Source organism: Melitaea cinxia, chromosome 18 (assembly GCF_905220565.1).
Source record: "Melitaea cinxia chromosome 18, ilMelCinx1.1, whole genome shotgun sequence".
Taxonomy (NCBI): domain Eukaryota; kingdom Metazoa; phylum Arthropoda; class Insecta; order Lepidoptera; family Nymphalidae; genus Melitaea; species Melitaea cinxia.
Window position 1 is genome coordinate 13163593 of NC_059411.1, and position 21629 is coordinate 13185221.

General features: G+C 32.9%; 1 long non-coding RNA gene across 1 annotated transcript; it reads left to right on the forward strand.

Annotated features, from left to right (window-relative positions):
- Window positions 1–1315: 1315 nt before the first annotated feature.
- On the forward strand, window positions 1316–16918 carry LOC123662005. Its single transcript, XR_006744425.1, has 3 exons — window positions 1316–1466; window positions 2477–2480; window positions 16907–16918. It is a non-coding gene; the product is annotated as an uncharacterized LOC123662005 (long non-coding RNA).
- The last annotated feature ends 4711 nt before the right edge of the window (window positions 16919–21629 follow it).

Genomic DNA, 21629 nt, shown 5'->3' on the forward strand with positions numbered 1-21629 from the left:
TAATAAGTGTTTTAGCTTCTTTCAAATTTCCAATCTTACGCTATTACTGGATGGAAATTCCATCTCCACACAAGTTACTGTAGTACCTACTATAGTTCAGAGTTCTTGTTGAACTGCAAAATAATAATTTTCAGAACTAAATTTCTAATAACATGCGTAAAGGACATTTCTTTATAAAAAATAGTTCTTACTATACATTATTTTAATTAACAATCTATAAATTAGAATAAACACATCAAAGTAAATTTAAAACATGAGTTTTCCATACATTTAAATTAAAAATATAATTGTGTATTATTCACATTATTTATTTTAGTACAAACGGTGAGACCAATATAGTACTTTCATATTACTATCTGAAAAAATAATCTAGAGACACGAACTAGTCCTTCATTTTCAATAATCGAAGCCAAACTATAATCTAAAAGATTGTAATCATGTCATTAGAAATCGTGATCGATTTTGCAGATTATTCAGCCGACTAATTATCAAACGAATCAGTTGGAATCAGTCGGTTAACTAAAAGTAAGTTCTAATTTTAAAACTTACAATTTTGCAGCTAACGCTCCATACAATTTTGCATTTCGTGCATGAGCACTACGAGTCACGTTAATAACTTTCGAAACTTACAATCAGGCTTCAGCTCGTAAACCATTACGTCTTAAACTATAAAGTTTTAAGGTATTTCTATAAAATAGTAATTACTTAAAATTAACAAACTTTCTGTGTGTGCTGTGTGGCTACGGCACTAAAGAATTTAGTCACCCCCTCTCTTCCCGTGGGTGTCGTAAGAGGCGACTAAGGGATAACAAGGTTCTACAACCACCTTGGAACTTAAGAAGCCGACCGATGGCGGGATAACCATCTAACTGCTGGCTTTGAAATACACAGGCCGAAGACGGGCAGCAGCGTCTTCGGTGCGACAAAGCCAGTACTGCGGTCACCAACCTGCCTGCCCAGCGTGGTGACTATGGGCAAAACACATGAGTTCACGTTATTTTTGGCGTAAACTTGTGGAGGCCTATGTCCAGCAGTGGACTGTATAGGCTGTAATGATGAACAAACTTTCTGGTGTAGAGGAACATGTGCCATGTACGCGCCTAAACATCGGCGTTTTGCTGGTTTGTTTCTCGCTCAGGATGGATATTTGTATTTGTACAAATATTTCTTTCCGGTTTGGATTTTCGTCTTTCTGGGTCTCCCCAACGTATTTCGGAGAGCAGGTTAAGCTATTGGACTTATGGCTATTTATCCATTTCTTCCAGACAATCCAGTTTTCATTAGTTTTCTTTATATAAAGAAACAAATGTTTCGGATTTTATCACGGTTTATTAAGTTTTTTAGATGCCCGATGTTTCGGATACTTTCCAGCGACCATGGTCACGGGTGGACACAAAACTTAACAAACCGCGATAAAATTTGAAAAATTTGTTTCGTTATAATGAGCGAAATTCGCGTATACATTAGTTTTCTTACGCACTAGTGCCTAGTAGTCTTAATCAGATAATGAACTTATTGCGTTTCTCAGCTTCGTAATGTTCCACATACTTAATTTAGTGGACTATATCAACTCTCCTTTACCTAAACATGTATTGAAAAGTAAATGAACTAACTCAACCTGTGCTTACCCTGAACATTGTTTGGTAATACAATCAATATTTTACATAGCTAACTAAATTGTTTGTCGGTCTGAATTCATTATGTTTTCATAATGCCCGTTGTATTCTTAGGACGATAGTCCATCACGAATCCTAAATAAATATGAAACTTTCAAAGTGTTTGCCACAATAATAGTGTCATTCAAGCGTGTTACGTTAAGGTTGAATTTTTATTGAAATGGATAAAATTCTATCGAAACTCGTAAATTATCTGACTTCTTATTTGCGAAAGTAATGTTATAGTTTGTAAAATGTTTTGATTAACGACACTATTTTTAAATAACATTAAGATTAAAAACGGACAAATAAATTTGGAACTTTTTATGTGACCAGTTTACAAAGATGCCTAACAAATTTATATATTACTAGCTGTGCCCGCGACATCGTCCGCGTGAACAATAACAAAAAAGTTATAAGTTCAGTTCACAAAGTAATACAATAAATAAATTTCTAAAATAAAAGTAGCCTAAGTTACTCCTTACTATATCAGCTATCTGCGAGTGAAAGTCCCGTCAAAATAGATAGACAAAAATTGTAAAAATATATTTTGGTATATCTATCGTGTATACCACCACACGTACGCATTTAGTAAAAAGTGGTTATTTTAATATTACAAATAGACTCTTCAATTTTATTTATTTGTATAGATATATATTTGTGGTATGTTCTTTTTTTAAAACCCTACTTCATTAATGATTGGTAAAACATGTGTAAAAGCAATAATATTAAGACTGATCGTCAAACAAGTGGATAGTACCCAAAGAATAAACTTTTTCGTCCTTTCCTAAAGTCGAACTCTTTATATACTTTTGTCCAAGTAAAGTCTCAACTGTACAATTGATTCGCAAAGTTTTATCCTGATAAACGACACAACTTTACACTAATGTACGATGTCATCGAGTACAGCAAGTACACTTTTAAAGACTACGCTTAGATTTCGGACTTCTTGGACTTCATACAAAATGTTTTGCGAAAGATTGATTACTTATACAATACCAAGTAATCTATAGTAATTGTAGGAAATGATTCGTATTTTTGTCGCACTTATGGATATTAATTTTAAATGAAATGAAAATTAATTAACCTATTTTTAAAAATATTTCCTCAGGAGGATGCTATGTTATCACTGAGTGAGACATAAGTTTTGTTTTAACTAAAGAAAACCGAACAGCCAAATCGTGAAATAGAAGCCAATGAAGCCACGAGCAGAAAGTTTCTTAAAAATATAGTATTTACAGTCTAATATAAATAAACTATGTACTATTATAGATTTAACTTCAATTCAATTGTAATCAAATTTATTGATCGCTAGCCGTATCCTAGATTTCGTTTTCGAATGCGTTCTTTCATTAAGTCTCTTAAATCGTATGCAAGAAAATCGTCCTCAGTTTGTATTGAGTTTTATTCAGAGGATTTCATGCTTTGCCCTGCTAATATACAGACAGTTGTACAGAAAGACAGACAAAATAGATGCTCCAAAAAAACCTGAATACCTTCAATGTGTAAAATAGAGCCCGTTACAGTTTAAATATAAGGGAGGATTATTACTAGATCTTGAGAAAATACTGTAAGTATAAAGTTAAGATGTAATTTTAATAACCCTCAGTCAGGCGTGATGAACCATCACACACAAACACAACTATAATTTTCTGAAAATGTGTGACGGCTGGACTATATGTATGCATCTGTATCATCGTGCTCACGATATACATGACAAATACGTGCATTAACATCACCGAATAGGATAAAAATTTGAAAATAATTTTATTGCCTCAAATAAGTGACGCTAGTTAAAAAATAATGTGACAGTTTGATGACCTGCGTCGTTATGGTACCGTTATAATTACAAGTCATCAAATATATTGTGCTATATTTCTTTGTAGTATAAATTGAATAATTCAATGTATTGTAGATATTAAATGATATAAATTAGACATATTGGCTGCAGCTTGTAATTGCCTTAGCCCTAACAGCATATATTGCAATCGGTATTAATGTGATATGATTATTGATATTGGCTAGGTGAGGAAAGTAACAGACTGACACTAATATGTAATAATATCATTGGATATGTTCACTGAGTATGTACCAATAACTACTTGATGTGAACCGCCATGTAATATAGGAGCAGTTTTGTGGTGTAGACATATCTATTAGCTCATGGCATGAAGTTTCATTGAATATTTTGCGTGTAAAGCAAATGGCAGAACGTTTGTACCAAAAAATTTTGATTTTTGAATACAATTTGCGGGGCATTCAAATATATACAAGAGTTACTAAACGATGTCACGTAGACATTCAAACAGGTGATGAAAATGGGTTTGCGGGTATGATATTGAAACTAAGTTTCGAGCGTTTTAGGAAGTATTCTGGCTCACGATGTTCGAAAAAGCTTCGACAAGTGTGATCAAACAAGTCAAGGTCATACATACATTGCTCTTCAAATTTAAAGGAATAATGCTTCCTATATTGTTATCACAAGACGGTCAATAAGAATTTATAAGTTCAAAGCCGTTTGCTTGCAATAATATGAAATAAAAATCGCCAACTTTTGAAGTAGAACAATTTTGCACTACGATAACACCTGCTCATACCTGCTGACACCTGCTTCACTGCTAGTTTCTAAATATTTAACCAAATATAATATTGTAACGATACACCAGTTTTTAAGATGTCCAATAGCTCTAAGTGACTTTTTTATATCCAAATATAAAGAGAACCTTAAAGAGAAAAACTCGAGTTTTACAAGGAGATGGACATATAAAAGCGGATCGCTGAAATAGATAAAGTTTATAAGCTACGATCAAGTTTGAGAAGTCTTTCAAAAATTGGAAGGAACGTTGTCATAAGTGTATAATGTCTAATAGGAACTATATTGAAGGAAACATTATTGCAGATAAATTAATATTATTTTACGAAAAATATCCGTTATTTTTTAAGGCACCTCATATTGGTGCTTTAAATGTTTTTGTAAGAGCTTACTTGTTACCACGGTAATAGGTAAAGAGATTTATTACCTTGTATCGAGAAAATAATTTTCCCTTCGTATTTCTGACGTGTTATATTGTGTATAGTTCTTAGAAGAGAATTTTGAATGAAGTTAACTTTCATATACTTGTACACAAGCACGTTTATGGATTTGTTAGAAATATGATAGAAAAAAATACCAGTATACTTTATTTTTCAATATAAATAAAAACATTAATTTCGTGAAAAATTCAAAAGTTTTTGATGCTGAGACTTTGTTTGATAACCTACGACGTAGGTTTATGATTTTTCTGTGTTACGAGTTTGCTATGACCCTGTTTTTTACTCCAGGGTTGTGCCTAAAATTCCCGCCTCCAGTCTGGGTGTAATCCATATCAGCCGGCTATTACCTTAAGCAAAGGAATTAAATTGCCTACTATGGGAAACAACAGACAATCATGTTATTATATTAATTCTTTTTTATTTATTAACATTGATATACACGGTGGCGAATCAAGAAACAAATGAACGTATGAGTAGGAGGCATTACCATGTAAAATTTAACACATGTATAAAAAATTTGGTTTTCTGCTTAATTTCGTGCCGCACCGCTTTGTGTACCTTTTAAAGAACATGTAATGGTCCACCAGTTTGAATGGCTGACCACTGTTTGTACGGTATTCATCACCGACAGATCTTTTTAGGCGCAATGAGATTCCATCATCAGATCCTGGTTTCCTTCTCATGGTACCAAACTAGGGATATCTCCTTTCCAACACAAAAAGAATTATCAAAATCGGTTCATAAACGACGGATTAATAGATTATCCCTGAACATACATAAAATATATATATATATATATATATATATATATATATATATATACCTTCTTTTTTCGAACTCGGTTTAAAAAAAAGATTAATTGCTTTTAGGACACAGTAAGGTATAAAAGTTAAATTTATTTACACATGTGCATTAAAAAGTAATGCATTACAGTAGTTAATATATACTTTATATATTTACAATCTTTGGAAACTGTTCTGGTTATGATTTACTAAATATGTGCTATTTATAAAAATAAAAAATATATATACTGTTTGTTTCCATGAAAATAAATCGATAAATAAATACATTATTTCATTATAAATATTTTTAAATTTAGTAAAAAAGAAATTGTTTTATGAAATACCTCTTAGAAATCTCCTTCTTTAAAATAAATTCATTGTGGTATTTTTGACCCGGTAGCGACAGTCCTTGTTACGGTATGGGGCGCGTCTCCCGCCGAGATAAAGTTAAAAACATATTTTAAACATGTAACTTTCATCCATTTTCTTCAAACTAAAAAAGTTGCTTCACTTAAAACGCTCTATTCTAAAAACTAACAGTCAGACAGATGTGAAATTTGTCTATTGAAGGTTAGGGTTAATTGAAAATCATAAAAAAATCATATTATGATATCAAGATTGTGACATATAGAGCTAAAATCACAAGGTAACAATTCAAATACTTTAATCCAAAAATCGATCAGTTTACAGGGGAACTCTAGAATACTGTGATAAGGTTATAATTTAATGAATGTACGAAAATGTACAAAAATTTTTATAAGAAAAGATTTACGACTATGATACTACTTTTTTAGTATCAAGCGAATAAATCTAAATAAATTTCAGTAATATTTCATAGAAAGTTTTAAGCGCCAGGATCAAGTATATCAAATTTTAATACTAATATATTTACAGAACGACAGGCGTCTAGGATGTGGAGCACTCAAATTAGGCGTCTGTAAAAAAATTGCAAAAACCTAGCCATCGAGAACACTGTCCGGTACGAATGCGCTCACTTTGGGTAAAAATGTCACATGTTATGAAAAATGTGTAAAAGTAAAAATAAGCTACAAATAAGTAAATTTTTTTAAATCTTATTTTGCGTATTTACTATGATATACTTAGTGCGCTCTCACAATTTTGACTCCTCTCACTTACAATTCTTGCCAACTTTGGCTGTAATTTATATTGGATCTCTCATGATTTCTCTACTGATCTATTCTGAGTGTAACGAAATTACTCTCCAGTTAAATTCTATCAGTCTAGATTTCTGTTAGTAGCTGATCAGACTGTAACTAACTTTTCAATTCGACGGAATCAATACATATTATACGTGTCGAAAGAAAATTGGGCGCAAATAAGCTTATATCGCCTGTCCATAGGGATAAAACTTTTATGGAAAAATAATCCGACTCTGACGCAAGGGAATATAATAGTCGACACATCAGTTCAGTAAATTTATTCATCGTATTTAGGTATGAGACAATTTTATAAACCTTCCCACCCAGTACCTAAACCACTTTTATGAAATTAAGACAAAATTAAAAAATATTTTCATGTACTTAAAAAACAAATAAAAACGCGCAGTTTTTCCAGTATTTTCGTAAATGTAGATTGGTTACAGATGTGCCGTTTTCATGCATTTGATTACTTTGTGTTATCTCCACGAGCTTACAATACTGCTCTTTTGCATAAAACTGCTGTATATATATATGCATTTGGTATACTTCCTTCTAAGTTTTTGAAGCGATGCTGCGGAATATTCTGCCTTTCCTCTATTAGAGCTTCTTTCATTTCTCGTAGCGCGATTGGCGTTGAATGTCGCTGGCACACATTACCCCATTTCGTCCCATGCATGCTCAATGGGGTTTAAGTCGGAGCTGCGTGCTGGCCACTCCACGTGCACACGTGGAGCATGGGTGAGCATTGTCTTGCATAAAAACGGCATTCTCGGAGATGTCCACTAAAAATGGTAGCTTTTGGAAAAAATCCCAACCCACATGTGAAGAGAGCCTCCACCCCGGAGAGGATTGGGGGTAGGGTCGACAACAGTATTGCAGGTGTCTATAAGCTATGGTAATCGCTTACCCTCAGGTGAGTAATACGCTTGTTTGCCAACCTAGTTATATAAAAATAAATAACTTCAAATTAATTATGAAACCAACTTTAAGCTTTCTACTGAGCTTGTACAGACCTTTATATTTTCTTAACAACTACAATTTTATTTTAAAAATATATTTTACGAGCGTTTGATATCGTTTGAATATATTGAAATAACATTTAAAAAAGATTCTGTATTTTTAAACAAAGCATTGAAATTTGATACAGGATTCTAAGTATTTCTTTTCTCTTTCTTGGGTATCATTACCTTTCAGCATGAGAGTTTTTTAGGAATATAAATTTTCTAATAATACATTTAAATGTTCGTAAAATATATGAAATAGAAAAGAAAGAAATTTAATAGCAATACCATGTTGAATACATGTGGTGAATAAAAAGGGAGATAAAACCCATCCCTGAAGAATAATGATACTGAGTTAATGCGTGACGATTTAATTAAGCTTACACTTCAGCCTGTAATATCCTACTGCTGGGCATAGACCTCTTTCCCCACGTAGGAGAAGGACCAGAGCTTAATCAACTGCACTACACTGCTCTGACGCGGGTTGACGGATATATTCCTTACTATGAGTAACGATTGCTATTAGTAGTACATGATAACAACTGGGAAGGACAGCTTAACGTGCTCTCCGAGACACGGTGGGGAGACCCACAAGGACTAACAACCAGATCGGAAATATTTGTATAAACACAAATATCCACTCCAAGCGGGAATCGAAACCGCGCCCGTCGGTGTTTAGGTGCCGCCGACACGGCACACGCACCATTACATTAGAGTGGTTGTTAATCTCCGTCGATTTAATTATATAATTCAGTTGTGTTTACATTGACATCAATCTTATACTAAATATTTGACAATGTTTAATGTTAGTCTCAACAATGCCTTATCAAAGACGAAAGCAATGCATTGCAAACATTTTATTCTATCTCTATTCGCTGTTAGATAAGTATTTAAAACACGCATTTTTAAAATGGAAACGTGTAATTTAACGAAAATACCAGTAACTATTACTTAAATGAACAATGACCTTTTTTTCGTATATTTTATTCATATCAAACAAATAAATAAAATAAAAAGTAGGCAGCTGCGTCTTCGGTGAAACAAAGCCAGCCTAAAATGTTGCGGTCACCAACCCGCTTGCCCAGCGTGGTGACTATGGGCAGAACACATGAGTTTACGCCATTTTTAGCGCGAAATTTTGAAGGCCTATGTCTAGCAGTGGACTGCGATAGGCTGAAAAGTATATTCATATTCGTAAGACAACAGAGAGTTGGCTTAGATTTAAATATTCTGTACCAATATAGGAAGATGCGTCGATAGTATTAGATAATAATATATTAAGAAAGATATAAATTCTAATTTTCACTAATATATCATTAATATTTGAAACTTCATAAATAGAAGTGACTTGAAAACATTCAACCTATAATATAAACTAATTTATTAAGATAGGTGCTATTCAGGATAGGACAGAGACATAGAATATTCTAAGATTCCACACCCTAAAGGCTCAGTCAACTGCGGTTTAAATCGGGACACAAGTTTGATGTTGATTTATAAGGATAAATAAAAAGATCAGCCGTTGCCATATTCTTGTACAACTATTGGTGTATTATTACATCTTTTATGAGTATAATGTCATACAGAACGGTTGATGGAAAATTTTCAGGTTATTTTTTTTCTACTATTAGAATTGCAAACAAGATGGTAACCAAATATCGTGTTCATGGCCGAAACACCGGTTTCATCGCAAGCACATTGCTAACCCTGGCCTCGAACTTCCACATGAGCTATGTCTACATGATTACCCACAAGAACACAGCATTACTTGAGAACAGTATATTTTGTCGGTGAAAGTCTAAAACGTTGAGATACCATCCCAGTCAGGCTATTCCAGATTTTAGCCAAGATATTTCTTGTTAATACTTCAATAACCAAGTCTAAATCGATAATTTCGTGAGATATATATTAATAATTAAAGTCTTCGTTATCATAGAGCAAACTGTCTTGATGTGAATGGCCTTTTTTATATTATTACGATAAACTTTAGTTCACAATCATCACTTCTAATTAATCAAGGGCCGGCGAACATTCTGGAAAGTTGGCGATTATGAACAGTGGAAATTTTTAATATTTCGAAACGAAAGTTCTTCGATTCCGTGCCAAATTAAATAAGTTGATTCTCTCTTGGCCTGCTTCATGTTTCCTACGAAATCCACTTAAGTCGGAAAGTGTGAATTGTCGGCTACTCTTCTATGGTGTATTAAATGTCACCGAATCAAATAAAGATTTTTTTTTGAACTCTCTTGAAATACAATTTGCTCCTTCAATTACTGTAGTAGCTGAATTAGCAGAAACTACCTACAAGTATTAAAATATTTCATAGCAATATAATAAAAACAATGCTTACTATCATGTATATGACCACGTAAAGTACCAGTAGCATTGATCGTAATGAAGATGTCTTTTTTATTTGGTTCACAAATTAATTGAAACACGTAATAATTTTATAATAATGCCAATAAAATGTGTACGTTTGTGTTCACTCTGGACACAACACAGCATGCAATGCATGATATATTCAGTAGCTTGAGCTTCTCTCGTTTGTCGATAATCTTGAACAACTTGTACAGTTTAGTTAGAACAACATCAAATATTCTATGATAATTTAAATATATTTCATCACTAAGTAACGAAGCGTTGGCGTAACTGTCACAGCACTAGTTTGTGGCTGCGGGTTCGATCTCAGCACATGACAAACTTTTGGCCATACAGATGTTTGCCGTGGTTTGGATGTTTTTGCAGTTCTTTTGGATCTCCCCACCGTGCTTCGAAGAGCACGTTAAGCGGTCGGTCCCGATTGTTATCAAATACAACTGATAGCGATCGTTACTCATATTAGGGAATATATTTGCCACCCCGCATTGGAGCAGCGTGGTGGATTAAGCTCTGATTCCTTCTCCTACATGGGGAAAGAGGCATACGCCTAGCAGTGGGATATTACAGGCCGTTAAGCCTATTTTCTTATTAAGATGGATTTAATCTTTATTCACAGTTATTCACTGTGAATTATCGAGCATTAAGTTACTATCGTAATCATATTTTTGTTATAAATACATTAATAATTATTTATCGTTATTAAACTCTAAAAAAAATGTTATGAATGTACTGTTTATTCGTAAGCTTAATATTAGTCATAAATCTAATACATAAAATTCTCGTGTCGCGTTGTTTGTAGTTAAACCCCTCCGAAACGGCTTGACCAATTCTCATGAAATTTTGTGTGCATATTGGGTAGGTCTGAGAATCGACCAGCATCTATTTTTCATACCCCTAAGTTGTAGTGGGGGGATTAAGGGGTTTAATAAGATATATGGCAAAACAACGTTTGCGGGGTCAGCTAGTAATAATATAGTATTTAAATAGTCATTTAATTACTAGTCATATTTTTCATAAAAATAATCACTAGGATGGGCTATGGAATCAAATTGAGCTTAAAAGAAACCTAATATTGATTCAGTAAATACATTACAAAAATATAAAATTTTGTACGTAATTAATTAGTATTATAACAGCTGAATATTAATGGCGGACTAATTAATTTTTCATGTTACTTTAGATCTCATTATTTATTATTTTTTATGTGCCTACGATGATGTTAATTTTAATTGAATGTATTAAAGTAGAAAGAATAATACTAGACAGAAAAAAAAACTAAATTAAAATTGTTTTTATTAAAATAGCTAATTGGTAACTAATAAAACAACTTATTTTAAACAAACTTGTTTAACTATGAATAAAAGTAATAAAAATTATGTAATTTATAAAATAAATAGAGCTATTAGGATGTATGGCAAGCTCTAGACGGTCTGACCAAAACGTAAGCCTATATATGCATATTTGTTTGTCTGACCCTGGCTCAAAAAATAAGAAAAGTAGGAGATGAAAGCGACTTCAGATTAATCTCTATGTAACCATATTTCGAATCTACTTAAATATAATTCTCAGAATTTAATTCAAGAGATGAAGTTGAGTACACAATATTTACCTTCAGCGTCTAGTACGAGATTAGATTTTTAACACTTTTCGACACTAGAAAAGTGAACAGCGCCAGCTCGGATTTGAATCATGAATGACTGACAAAAGTAACAGAGATAGGTATACTAATATAATTGTATTTGCTAGCAAACAAAAAAAAAACCGCCTTCAAGTACATAGACAAGTAATACAACGTAAGTAAGTAGACGAAAACATAGTCAAGTAAGTAACGCGCTATCAAAGATTAGTTAAAAAGTAGTAATCAGATCTCGATTAAATTTAAATGGGACCACAAGACAAGCATTCGCTTTCGATGATAATTGTGTTTGCTCGCAAATGAAAAAAAACCGACTTCGATTACATGGACAAGTAATACAAGGTAAGTAGACGAAAAAATTTAATTTACGCACTAGTCGTCACTACGATTTTTGGGAGTTTCCCTCGATTTCTGTGGGATTCGATCATCAGATCCTGGTTTCCCTATCATGGTATCACGCTTGAAATATCTCCTTTCCAATAAAAAAGAATGATCAAAAGCTGTTCATAAACAACGAAGTTATCTCCAAACATACATTAAAATAAATGTGTTTGCTCGCAAACGAAAAAAAAAAAACCGACTTCAATTACATCGACGTGTAATAAAACGTAGATCGACGAAAAAATAGTCAAGTAACAACGCATTATCAAAGATTACTCAAAAAGTAGTTATCAGATCTCAATGAAATTTAAATGTGACCACATGATAAACTTCGGCTTTCGATTAAATTAAAAATCATTAAAATCGGTAAACCGAATAAAAAGTTATTGCGGATTTTCAAGAAGTTCCCTCGATTTCTCTGGGATCCCATCATCAGATCCTGGTTTCCCTATCATGGTACTAAACTAGGGATATATTCTTTCCAACAAAAAAAGAATTATCAAAATCGGTACACCTAGTAAAAAGTTATTGCGGATTTTCAAGAGTTTCCCTCGATTTCTCTAGGATCCCATCATCAGATCCTGGTTTCCTTATCATGGTACTAAATTAGGGATATCTCCTTTCCAACAAAAAAGAATTATCAAAATCCGTACATCCAGTAGAAAGTTATGTGGTATAATACAACGTAGGTCGACGAAAAAAGCGTCAAGTAAAAACGCATTATTAGATATAGCTCGAAAAGTAGTTGTTCGATCTCAAATAAATTTAAATGGGACCAATTGGCACACACCACCTTTCGATTAAAAGAAAATTTGTCGAAATCGCTCCACCGAGTCAAAAGTTCTGATGTAACATACATAAAAAAAAAATACAGTCGAATTGAGAACCTCCTTCTTTTTTGGAAGTCGGTTAAAAATATATATGGTCGAATTGAGTAATTTTCTCCTTTATTTGAAGTCGGTTAAAAAACAAGAATCATCAAAATTATTTATAAAGAATAAACCGCTACCCTAGTAGATAATACAGCTCATTACGTACGTAGTAGATGTGGCCACGTAGCATCCTTTGATCGATATTCACTGAAGTACTTTTACTGAATTCAAATAGATGGCGTTGCGACAAAGTAATCACCGTCTCATAAATACGCGTCATCAAAGATTACTTAAAAAGTATTCATTATAATTATGTCAATCATATTTAAATAGGACTACATAACACGTAATACGTTTCAATATAAATAAAAATTATGGAAATCGGTTAAACCAGTCAAAAGTTCTAAGGTAACATACATTTAACATGCATAAAAAAATGTATAATCGAATTGCGACCCTCCTCCTTAAAAACGACATCAACAACAGTATATATTTCATTTTTTCGGTTTATGTTTCTATGAAACAAATACAAACATACGAAAATAGAACGCGATATCGTATATCACAATAACAAACAACTAGCAAAAATATACTGATATCAAAATTTCTTTACGATAAAGAAGTTATTGCAATAATAACTTACACGTTAGATCAAGGACTCTAGACGAGCTCTATACGTGAATAAACGACACCAATATGCCCCGGCCGGTTCGGTGATAAATAAATTAGCCACCGTCTCTCGGGAACAGACTGAACCTTTTACGGGAATTTTGAAAAAAAAATTTTTTTGCCCGCTTACGATATTCGGGACATGATTCGATGGGAATTTACGATATGATGGATAATTTATTATTTAATAATAGGTGAAGTGGTTTGATGGAGGAAATTTTGAATTTTTAGATTTTGTAAAAGGAAAATTGTGTTGTATATTGTATTACATTTTGAAAAATTCCAGTCATTAATTATTTAAAAAAAAAATGTTTGAAGCCCAAGCCTAACCTAAAAATAAATTTCAATACTAATGTTATCAATTCAATACAAAATAGTACTTATTTTTAAATAGGTTTTTACGTGTTTATTAATTTTTCTTTACCGAAATTAAGGAATAAAAAATATATCTTGGTTGACATTAATTGTTTGGAAATAAGTGTAATTCGTATGTTATTAATTATTATGCTGTTCTATTTTGTAAACTAATTAGGGTATAGGATTTTATTCGGCAGTTTAATATTTACGACTAGGTACGTAACATTAGACAGAGTGTTCATTAATCTTAAACGCTAAAATCTTGTTTATATTAAAAACTGAGATTCTTAAAATATTTTTCCATCCAAGGTCATTTTTCCCGAGGAGCAGGGCTATATATTATATACAAGGGCTACGAGCTTTCCTTATATATTTAATTATGCTGCGTAGTTTTTTAAGATACTATTTACTATGAACGTAATTTTTTTTCGTTGTACAAGGACTTGTGCTTAACTTTTTATTTATATAACACTAGCGACCTGCCCTCGCTCTGCACGGGTGCAATGCTGATACTAAATGTAAAATAAATATTTGCAATGTAAGAGCAAAAAAAGGGTTTATTTACGACATCAAATTAGAAACTTCTAAAACTATCAGTGCTCTTCTACTATATTATGCTTGTATTATACATATAAAACTTCCCCTGGAATCACTCTATCTACTAAAGAAAACCACATCAAAATCCGTTTCGTAGTTTTAAAGATCTAAGCATATAGACAGCGGGAAGCGACTTTGTTTTATACTATACTAGTGGCTCGCCCCGGCTTCGCACGGGTGTAATGCTGATACTAAATATACTACAGAATGTCTTTATTTATAGTGTGAAGCTGATTATTAACATAATAACAACGACATTCAAATATGCGTCGTTAGATTACACGTTGTTACAAAATCATCATCATCATCATCATCATTACAGCCTATACAGTCCACTGCTGGACATAGGCCTCCACAAGTTAACGCCAAAAATAACGTGAACTCATGTGTTTTGCCCATAGTCACCACGCTGGGCAGGCGGGTTGGTGACCGCAATACTGGCTTTGTCGCATCAAAGACGCTGCTGCCCGTCTTCGGCCTGTGTATTTCAAAGCCAGCAGTTGGATGGTTATCCCGCCATCGGTCGGCTTCTTAAGTTCCAAAATGGTTGTGGAACCTTGTTATCCCTTAGTCGCCTCTTACGACACCCACGGGAAGAGAGGGGATGGCTAAATTCTTTAGTGCCGTAGCCACACAGCACTTGTTGTTACAGAATGCGTTGAAGAAATAAAGGTTCACTGCTCGTTCCCAGTAGGTGATAGGGTGATAATATGTAGCCTATATGTTGACCCGACTTCTTAATAATATTCGTGCCAAATTTGAAGTAAATCCATGCAGTAATTTTTGAGTTTATCCCGGACATACATACAGACAAACAGACAAAATTCTAAAAACTATATTTTTGGCTTCGGTATCGATTGTTGATCACACCCTAAGTATTCTTTTAAAAAAATATTCAATGTACAGTTTTGACTTTCCTACCATTTTATTATATGTATATAATATATAATAATGATTAATGAAATCAAAAAAGTAAACACTGTTACCTCAACGATAGGTAATAATATAACATGGGTTAATGCTTTAAAAATTTACGTTTACGAAAAAAAAAAAAAAATAGAAACAAAAAGCTATAAACCTGCTTTTGAATATGAGTTAATTGATTTTTAAACCTAGTATAGTAGTATATGATTTTCTTTTAATTTTCGATTTTTCGCTTTATAGCTAAAACCTTCTGAGCACATCAGCTATATGCTTATGACAGTCCACTCACATTATTTAATTCAGATTAAGAACAGCAACCTGAATTACGTTATAATTATTATGTAATAAATATATAACCAAAATATAAAATAATTTGTTGTATCGCTCTATTATGTAATCAATGAGGCGTCATCTACATCGCTTAGTCATTCACGGATAGTGAACTTCGCTATTACATATACAAGTATAATATATTTTACGTATTAATATATTTCTATGCATTACCAAAGTAATATATAATGTTATATGCATAAAAGTAATAAGTCTAATGACATTACTAAACTAGACTTGATCTTTTAATAGAAAATAATGTTTTTTTTTTTAACTTTTGGTTGTTGGTGTTTGTTTAAAAAAACAAACTTAAAAATAATAACAAGCTCATGTGGGATTTAAATATAAACAGTAAAAACATTATACTGAAGAAAAAAAAAATAGTTTTCTTGTGTCGATCTAGACAAATTGACATATATCTGACATATGAAACGTGAGTTGTTTGACATTAGATGACCTCTAACCTATACCTCTCTGTTTTTCGAGTGAGAAAAAAGTCTATGATGCACAGACACATCTTTTTGGAATAATTTTTACTCACTTTCGCTTAGTCAGCCACGTCCTGTTCAAGTTGGTAAATTGAAGTAAGCTTTTCAAGCAAGCTAAATTTCTACGATTTAATTTTTGGCGTAAACTTGTGGAGGCCTATGTCCAGCAGTGGACTGTATAGGCTGTAATGATAATTGGTCTTTTTCTTGAAGCGAATTGATAAAAGGTAGTCCGCACCCATTTATTTTTAAACTTTTTTATTTGTGATGAATCATGGTCCGGCCTGAAATAAATTATATAGTAACTAGTTAACAGCTTCAGAGCATCATACTCATTCTGGCCGTGAAATCCAAATAATAAAGAAACCAAATGAACCCAAGAAGAGTATCGTTATGACGAAAGAAAAAGATTGAAACTAATTCTTGTAAAAAATGGATATGCAAAGAATTCAAAGAAACGGGCTATTATCATGACAGCTGCTATGAATCTATGAACAGAAACCCTTCTACTCAGAAGACTACCCAGTCTTGTACTTAAATTTATGCACCGAATTTTCGAGAACCACGTGGCCTTTCTGAAATTGATAATAAACGATGTTAATTTGAAATTCTACGCGTACAATTTTGACGCACAGATGCAAGACAATTATTCTTATTTAAATATTAAGGATATTTTAAAGGGAAAATATAACTTGAACAAAACATTCTACAGTAATTCTTCTCAATTTTACCAGGAAAATAAAACAATTTAAAACGAAACGAATTACTCAAAATACGTTAATTGAATTTCCCTTTTGGGACCGACTGAATAACTATTTATCGTATTTTTTATATTTATTTGTAATATTGTAGTTATTTATTCATTTATTTGAATTATTATAATATAGTAAATATCTTAAAAGAGGAAATCCCAGTTAATGAAATATTTGTACATAATTTACTAAAAATGAAAATCGTTATATATTTTTCAGCATTTTAATGAATACTTACAAAAACTACAAAATAAGTTACAATTTTATATATTCCCAGAGAAATGGTTGGGTGGAAGGCGAACGCCGAAGGCGAAAGCCGCCACTTATAATGTTATTTGTATCCTTTCGAAGGGTGCAGGTTGGGGAAGTTTAAATCACTAAATAATATTGATAGTGTAACATTTTCTAAAGACTATTCTGGTGTGGTGTGTAGTAACGAATATTTCAAGCGCGGATTTTATTCCTATTGGGAGTCGACATTTCAAGTTATATAAATAAGTAGGCTCAACCTTTTTTTGTCTGCTCTCACCTTACACAAGTGAAAAATTCAATAACGAATACCGAGTACTGGCTAGGTGGCCACATTATGAAAACGTAAGATATTAGTAAGATGTTTGAAAGCATTGCGCACACAGCTACGTATTCGTTAGACGTTATATCTATCTACTTAAACGAATGTTTGTCTGTATTACCTCTATAGAATCGTAAACTATGAATTTGATCATATCATGGTCTTCAGCAAAGTGTTGTGTATGAGCCCACAAAAGTTACCGAGTTGGTACTACCAAAAAAAAAAGCGTAGCAACGCGTGCAGGGTACAGCTAGCTTTAACTGAATTTTAGTAATTATGATTATTTTGTGAACTGTATTAATTGTACTGTCTATAAATATAGTAAAGCGCCTAATGTATAGCCATTTTATTAGACCATTGTCCTCATACTCGTCAATAAAGGCCTACTAGAAAATGTCAAACAACTCTGATGACAGTTGAAACTCTTCAAACATTTATTTGTTGATCTAATTGTTTATTCTAGTCTCGTCACCATGTCTCGAAAAGTAAAACTTACGATTGTCATCTTAAATACTTGATACTGAGCGGTATTTGTGAAATGAGAAATTCCACTAAAATGTGCAAGTTCTCTCACTATATTTCCTCTGCTGATTTTAGAATTCGCATTTCTGCGGTATTATTATCTTATATTTGATTTTCTAATCGTCAATTACAAATCACGTGCTGTACTTATTAAGTTTTTATTTATTGAGGTTTAGCAAATAACGAAATACCTTTCTTGAAATTTCGAAATAGCCCAAAGAAATACCCTCAAAACGACTTGAATATTACAAAAAAAAAAAAAATGTAATACTGCTCTTAATTATTACTTTGATCTTGTGATAAGGTTGCCAAACCTCCTTGGACGGGACAGCTTGACTGGAGAAGTACCTCGACTTACAGAATATCACAGCTAAATAATACTACTTTCTAGCTATGTTGTGCTCCTGTGGTGCGTAAGGTGACCAGAACTCCTGGGGAAATGGGTAAGCAACGCGAACGCGCTTGCGATGTTTGCAGTGTTGCAGGCGTCTACAGACTAATGCACTTAAATGCTTACCATCAGGTGAGTCGTACGCTTATTTTCCGACCTAGCTGTAGAAATAAGAGAATACAAAGAGTCGCTTAATTAATCTATATTATCCTGAGTTGCTCAGTGACACTGTCTCGAGTCTTTCTATTATCTCGAGAGGGGATAAGGTCAGCAACGCGCTTGGAAAATTTCTGTTGTTGCAGGAGTCTATAAATTACGGTAATTGCATACAATCAGGTGAACCGTACGCTTGTTTGTCGACCTAGGTGTACAAAAAAAGGCTGTCATAAGCTCCGGTATCCGCTTAACAATAGTCGGACCGGAAGCTTATTTGCTACCCTAGTGGCGTAAAAATATTTACTACACCATCTCTCATCACTATTGCTGGAGTCAAACGATTTAAATGAAGTGATTTAACATAGTTTGCATCGCTGAATAATATTAATAGTAACAGCGGACGATATTGAAACTTACGAAGTGAGCCTGTCATTTGTTCAATCAGGCATATCTCGGACATTGGTTTGTCATTGACGGAGTGTGAGCGTGTGATGCGCTCATATATACCGACTATCAGCCTGTTACGCTCCATTAAGTATTAATATGGTCTAAAGGCTGTTTAGAGTTAAGAGAATTTAAACAATACGCTGGTTTTAATTTAATAGTGATCACATAGATCTGTCTTACATATTCGGATAATTTCATAGATTTCTAAAGTGCATTGTTTATGACAGCAAAAAAGATTCTTTTGTTAAGATCTTACTGATTAAGTCACTGATATTATTAGCATTAAATTAAAAAGCAGCCAACGTCTTGATTTAAATGTCACACTAATTGTATTTACACAAAATGAAATTTTATTGAATTTCATTGCACTAAAAAATAATAAATATGCATTTTGTATAAAGAACTACAAAGAGTTATAATAATTGAGTCCACTTTTTCAAAATAACATACGTGACAACATTTGAAAGTAAGCTCCTTCCTTGGTAATAGACTATTTTTTCAATAATTAATGTGCCTGAAAGGCTAATTTTTCATCGGTTAATATTACTGTCCGATACAAATTTCTCTGTTTGTTTGAGTTGACGACTTCTATAAGACTAAATTTTTGTCATTTTTACAAATATTGCCTGTTACGACTCAAGCACTTTATTTCATTGAAAACAGACAAAGTTTTTAATGATTACAATTTTATCACGCTTCCAGCGTCCCTATGCGGTTTACTGTTTCTGTCTGTAATAATCAGATACAACAATGTATTATTTTAATATTATTGATCATTAAAATAAAAATAATATAGGATTGTGAAATACCACTTTGCTAGATTGCAATCATTGTTAGTAAAGAGGCCGGAGTTTGAGTTGCATTGTTTCTCAACTAGACTGTTTTGTAAAATATCGAACACTAATGAAAAGTACTTTATTGTGTACATTTAAAATTAGTGTAATTTATAGGACGAACTAATACTCGAAAAAAACGAACGAATTTATGGATAAGTAATCAATCTTTTTTACCGAAATTAGTTTTCGGAGTTAGGTAATTGCCGGTGTAGGCTGGATGAGGATTGCGGAAAACCGGGATGTCTGGCGCGAACTTGGGGAGGCCTATGTTCAGCAGTGGACTGCAGTAGGCTGAGCTGACTGAGTTGACTGAATATACAACTACAGCAATATATATAAGAGAATGTGTGAAAAAACATTAAATACAACCAAACTATGCTCTACTACTTTCTGCCATTTACTTAAGTATAAGTACCTAAGTATAAGTAGTTTGCGAAGATCCATTTAGTGTAGATATCTCTTTTACAACTTTATAAAACGTGTTACTTTTGTTTTTGAAGTAAATCTTCTTTACGCACGCTTGATTTGGGGAGTAAGCTGGTGTATGCGTGACGAGAGCGTTACGAAAAGTGTGATCGGATGAAGTGAACGGAGCAAGAGAGGTGCGAGCACACATTTTCTTTCTCTCTTTCTCTTATAGCCAGTTACATTTCTTATATCTAAGACACAGTGCAGGCCTTTTGTGTAGAAGTTTTACTTCAGTCGTGTGGTCTAAAGAACATTCGTTTTTTAATATTCTTTTTTTAAAAATTATTCTTTTTAAAAAATGATTGTTAAATATTATTTTTTAAAATTACATTAGTAACGAAAAATATTCTTACATGTTAATGTGTCTCGGAAAATGTTACTGCAATTATGAAGTAGTGCTTAGTAATTTTAAGAAATACGAACTTAGCGTCGTTTAAAGGACGTTACTACTCAAAGTACTAGGTTAACCTGTATGTAAGGCTATAATAATATTTGCATTATACATGGCCGTGACCATTGACGTGCAAGGTAGGAAGAAACCCACTCCAGGCTCAAGGAACAAATCCTTGACGGATCTCATGAAGATAATTTACAAAGCGTTCGATAAGAAACCATTTTAGCATAAGCCACGTGCGTGTTTGAAAAGCACTCAGGGTTAATGGCCAATATCCATTTCGCTATCGTCGTGTTCAATTGCTAGTTACTACTGACTACGGTCACTGGATATGGTCGAAGAAGTTAACGGGTTCTTGACCCGAGTTATATTGGAGAGTAGAAATATTTGGTCACTAAAGTGATAATTGGCTAAGTGGTAACACGTGACAATTCAATTGACCTGGTGTAGTTTAGGAACACATCCACGTCTTCTCATAGAATTTTTTTTAGGATTTTTTTTTTCAAAGAATCATGTAGGTATATGGTTCGCTTAGGTTTTAGTATTGATTCTGATATCCCATTTGTTACTGTTACTGATTATATCATATATATTAATACGCTGAGGTTAAGATGTTTGCGTACCTTTTTAGAAAACAACCTTGTGAGGTTGTTACTCCAAATAAATGATAAATCATTTTATAGATAATTGCTTGCTCAACCTTCATCCACAACAAAAAAAAAAATACTATTGCATTTATTTCTGTAAATTAATTATTTATATATATGACGGCTTTAATTTTGAAACAACGTCAACATGATTGACGGTCGGTAAATTTTGTGGTCAATT